The sequence below is a fragment of the Narcine bancroftii genome, chromosome 1 (assembly GCF_036971445.1).
Source record: "Narcine bancroftii isolate sNarBan1 chromosome 1, sNarBan1.hap1, whole genome shotgun sequence".
NCBI lineage: Eukaryota > Metazoa > Chordata > Chondrichthyes > Torpediniformes > Narcinidae > Narcine > Narcine bancroftii.
The window spans coordinates 258,893,980-258,899,370 of NC_091469.1; the positions used below are offsets into that span (position 1 = coordinate 258,893,980).

The following is a 5,391-nucleotide window of genomic DNA, read 5'->3' on the forward strand; positions in this document are numbered from 1 at the left end:
TTTTAAGAAAACATTTGGGATGACCCAAATTCTGCCCCATATGAACCTATGGCACTAAGGAATTCCTGGTCAATGTTGGGGAAATTAAAGTCCCCTGCTGCAACCACCATGTTCCTTTTACATCTTTCTCTAATCTGTCCACATATTTGTTCCTCTATCTCAGTGGTTCTAAACCTTTTTTTTCCACTCACATACCACTTTAAGTATTCCCTGTTCCATAAGTGCTCTGTAAGGTGGTATATGGGTGGAAAGAAAAAGTTTGAAACCACTGCTTTAATCGTACCTAATTAACTTGTTATCTGCCTGGTTTCATAACTCCAAATGAAATGGGCCAATGACAATCTTTCACAAGCAAAATATTTCAGTAACAATTGGGTCTAAAGCAGTGATTCTCAACCTTCCCTTCCCACTCACATACCACCTTAAGCAATCCTTTACTGATCATAGAGCACAATGGCATAGGGATTACTTAAAGTGGTACATGAGCGGAAATAAAAAGGTTGAGAACCACTGGTCTATCTCCTGGGAATTGGGAGAACTTCAGAACTGCCCCATCAGAGAGATTGCACCTTCCTTGCTTTTGATCTCAACGCATTTTGTTTCAGTACATGTCATTTGTAATGAGTAAATTTGAAAAGAATACATAGGGCAATTGCATTTGCAGCTATTTAATCTGCTGGCTATCGTATTGTGACTGGGTGGTGGGGGGAATATAAGAGACTTAGTTTTAAAAGGACAGGAAAAATTATAAAAGGAAAAAAAAAGTGAGACAGACAGGAGCTGTTTTCAGGTGCATTCTCCGCCAAGAATGTCCCTGCAGAAGCAGATGCAGAGCTTTGGAATTGTTGTTCAGGTGGCAGCCCTAAAAGTGCTGTGCTGTGTAGGCTACTAGCATCAAACCACACAAGGCAGAGTGCAGGTAAAACATTAGTTTTAATAGACTGGTATACAGCTAGGCTTTGAGGCCTTGTTCTTGCCTCTGTACAAGCCTAGGCCAGAATGAGGGGGAAGGGATCCCCCCCAACCCCCCGGGCTTATATACACCTGGTGACCTGGTGGTACAATGACATCATGCATGACATACCACCACATTCACCCCCCCTTAAAAAATTGTGACTGACCCTCCCCCCACCCCCTCTGTCTCTTTGCACCCGTTCATAAGTCCAGTATTTGATGTGGTTTCCTCTTCCTTCTGGACCTTCGAGGGGTGGGGGAGGTGAAGGATGCCAGGGCCTGGGGGTCTTGGCCCTGGGTGAGGGTATGGTGCATGGGTTTCCACCCATGGGGGTGTGTTTGTCTGCTGCTCTTCATGCTGCTCCATGGGGGTCCGCGACGCTCCCACATCGACCTTGGTTCCTTCCTGCTGATTCTCCGGAGCCTGTGGTGCTCCTGTGTCGTCTGCCGTCCCATCCTGCCGATCTGTAGGGGTCTGTATGGCATCTGCAATGTTTGCAGAGGAGGGCCAGTCCCAGCAACATCATCCATCTAGGCAGCACGCCTGTCACGGCTTTCCTCAGGAAAGAAAAGATACGGTCATGTGGTGTCACGTTAGTGGCGGTACACAATAAAGAGCATATGGAGTGCAGAGCCTCTGGTAACACGTCTTGCCACCTTGCGACTGGTAGGTCATTTGCTTTGAGAGTGAGGAGAACTGTCTTCCACATGGTGGTGTTCTCCCTTTCCACCTGCCCATTCCCCTTAGGGTTATAACTTGTAGTGCAACTGGTCATAATGCCTCTATCCCTGAAGTACTGTTGGACCTCGGTGCTCATGAAGGCAGCACCTCTATCCGTGTGTATATAGCTAGGGTACCCACACAAACTGAATATAGATTGCAGGCACTTTATTACTGTGGCTGCGGTGACCTCGGGACACGGGATAGCAAAGGGGAACTGTGACTACTCGTCGATAACGTTTAGGAAATAGATGTTCCTGTTGTAGAATGGGTGGCCCAGCTAGTCGTGCAAGCTCTACAGCTGAGACATGTGATTCAGGGCCACACAAGTGCTCCTGGACAATGCGTCTGAGGGCTCATTGAGCCTCCCTGGATGGTATAGGATGTCGTAGCTGAACATCGACAATTCTATCCTCCAGCGCAAGATTTTATCATTCTTTATCTTCCCCCTGTTCTGGTTATTGAACATGAACGCCAAGGATCATTGTCCCGTGACAAGGGTGAAGCGTTAACGGGTCAGAAAATGTTTCTAGGGCCGCACTGCTTCCACAATGGCCTGGGCATCCTTCTCCACTGCTGAGTGTCTTACCTCGGACCCCTGAAGGGTCCATGAGAAAAAGGCCACCATCCGCCCCTCTTGATTCAGGGTGTCTGAGGTGTCAGTCTCTACCTGAAAAGGAACCGTCTCTCAATGGATCGCAGGGTTGCCTTCGCGATCAGATCTCTGATCTCTTTGAAGGCTTTGATAGCAGCAGGGCTGAGGGGAAAAGTTGAGGCCTTTATGAGTGCACGGACCCTGTCAGCATAATTGGGGACCCACTGCGCATAGTATGCAAATAGCCCCAGACACCTCTTTAATGTCTTTTGAGAATGAGGGATGGGGAGATCTAGCAGCGGGCTCATGCGGGCTGGGTCCAGGCTGATATCCCCGTTTTGCACCATGTAGCCCAGGATCGCTAATTTCCTGATGCTAAAGACACATTTATCCTTATTTTATGTTAGATTGTGGTCCTTTGCTGTCTGAAAAAAAACATTGAAGGTTAGCATCATGGTCAGCTTGATAGTGGCCGCAGATTGTAACGTTGTCCAGGTACGGGAACACCACCTTTAAGTGGTACTCGTCCACCATGCGGTCCATCTCCCGCTGGAACAGGGATACCCCGTTGGTGATACCAAAGTGGAGGAGGAGGAAATGGTACAACCTGCTGTTCGCTTCATACACCATGTATATCCTATCGCTCTTTCTAATGGCCAACTGGTGGTACGCTGCCTTGAGGTCGATAGTGGAGAACACTTTGTACTGGGCAATGCTGTTTACCATGTCCGCGATATGCGGAAGCGGCTATGCATCCAGCTGAGTGAATTTGTTGATGGTCTGACTAGTCTACAACCATACGCCTCTTCTCCCCAGACTTCACTTCCACTACTTGTGCTCTCCAGGGGCTGGAACTCTTTTCTATAATGTTCTCCTGCAGGAGTCTACGGACTTCTGCACCGATAAACTCCCTGTCTTTTGGGCTGCACCTCCTGCTCTTGGTGGCCACCAGGGTGCAGTCAGGCTTGAGGTGCCTGAATAAACGGGGAGGGCTCTATGTTCAGGGCCATGAGGTTGCAGTAACGCTTCCTTCTAAGGATTAATGGGGGAAGCGGCCCATCATGCACCATTGTGATGCTTTTCAGTTGGCACTGAAAATCCAACCCCAGCAGCACTGGAGCACAGAGGCATGGGAGTACCTGCAATTTAAACTCCTCATATGCCTACCCTGGATCTCCAGAGTGACCCTGCAGAAGTGGTTGCCCTTAGTCACATGGTTGTTAGATGCCATTAGGATCTGATGGTCACTGGGGTATGTTTTTAACACAAGGTATTCAACCAACCCTTCATCTGTAAAGCTCTCTGTACTCCCACTATCCACCAAACAATTTACAGTAGCCCCGTTAACCTTAATACTAACGGTCGCGTCCAATAGGTTGTGCGGACTCACCTGATTCAGTTGTTATGAGGCCAGCCTGGCATTTCCTCCATTCTGATAGGAGCTTTCATCCCAACCTCAATTGTAGTACTCAGTACCGAAGCCGTCATCTGGTCGCTGTGTCCACTGCCCGGCGTCCCAAAATGGCCAACAGCACATGGGCACTCTGCTTCGTCTTGCCTGTGGGGGAAGGAGATCTTTCCTACCTCTCATTTGCATGAAAGAGGGCTTTGGCGGGAGCCTTGAGGCTTCTGCATACTTTCACATAATGCCCCTTCTTTCCACACCTCGAGCAGTCCTTCTCCTTAGCTGGACAGTGGGCTCTGGGGTGCTTTAGCTCCCCGCAAAAAATGCACTTGGAACGGTCTAATAAGACAGTTGCTGCAGAATGTTGCCCTTGTTCACCCATGCACCTCTCCCTGTAAGTGGCCCACGAGTCCAGCTCAGTGTACTCCTCCAGCTCCCTCCTAGAGTCCTCCAGAGCCTCCGCAATGGTTTCAGCCACATCTAGCCTCACTGTCCCCTTTTCTAACAGCCTCTGTCTATCTCCGTTGACCTGACCCCGGCTACGATTCTGTCCCTCACCAGGTTGTCTGCATACTCTTGGGCAGATACTGTCTTAAAATTGCAAGCCCTCGCCAAATCCTTTAGTGTGAGTATAGTCTCTAACAGACTCCCCTGCTTGCTGCGACCTGGTCATGAGTCTGTGCCTGGAGTGCAGCTCACTGTGCCCCCTTTTATAGTGTCCATGCACAGTGTTCATTGCTTCCCGGTATGACTTGGTGTCCTGAATTAAAGAGTACGGACGATCTCCCAGCTGAGCCAGCAGTAGCATCAGCATTTCCTCCTCTGACGCTCCCTCTACCCCTGCGTAATTTAAAAAACACCTACCTCTTTTTCTTCTTTGGCTTGTCTTCGCAGATGAAGATTTATGGAGGGGGTAAAAGTCCACGTCAGCTGCAGGCTCGTTTGTGGCTGACAAGTCCGATGCGGGACAGGCAGACACGCTTGCAGTGGCTGCAGGGGAAAATTGGTGGGTTGGGGTTGGGTGTTGGGTTTTTCCTCCTTTGCCTTTTGTCAGTGAGATGGGCTCTGCGGTCTTCTTCAAAGGAGGTTGCTGCCCGCCAAACTGTGAGGCGCCAAGATGCACGGTTTGAGGCGATATCAGCCCATTGGCGGTGGTCAATGTGGCAGGCACCAAGAGATTTCTTTAGGCAGTCCTTGTACCTTTTCTTTGGTGCACCTCTGTCACGGTGGCCAGTGGAGAGCTCGTCATATAACACGATCTTGGGAAGGCGATGGTCCTCCATTCTGGAGACGTGACCCATCCAGCTCAGCTGGATCTTCAGCAGCGTGGACTCGATGCTGTCGACCTCTGCCATCTCGAGTACTTCGACGTTAGGGATGAAAGCGCTCCAATGGATGTTGAGGTTGGAGCGGAGACAACGCTGGTGGATGCGTTCTAGGAGCCGTAGGTGATGCCGGTAGAGGACCCATGATTCGGAGCCGAACAGGAGTGTGGGTATGACAACTGCTCTGTATACGCTTATCTTTGTGAGGTTTTTCAGTTGGTTGTTTTTCCAGACTCTTTGCCGAAATGCATGCTAGCACCGGGGGTTCTGGGATCCAGCTCAAGGTTCTCTGGCCGCAGTACCTGGCTGCGCCTCAGCTTGTGGTTTGATAGTTGGGGGGTAGACGCATGCTGGGCCTGATCCCTCTTGCACGTGGTCGCTTGCCCCTGTG

General features: G+C 50.0%; 1 long non-coding RNA gene across 1 annotated transcript; it reads right to left on the reverse strand.

Moving 5' to 3' along the window:
- Positions 1 to 1,127: 1,127 nt before the first annotated feature.
- LOC138751330 (uncharacterized) lies at positions 1,128 to 5,074 on the reverse strand. The gene is made up of 3 exons (XR_011349820.1): positions 4,540 to 5,074; positions 3,661 to 3,828; positions 1,128 to 1,507 (listed from the first exon to the last, which is right to left on the reverse strand). It is a non-coding gene; the product is annotated as an uncharacterized lncRNA (long non-coding RNA).
- Positions 5,075 to 5,391: the final 317 nt, after the last annotated feature.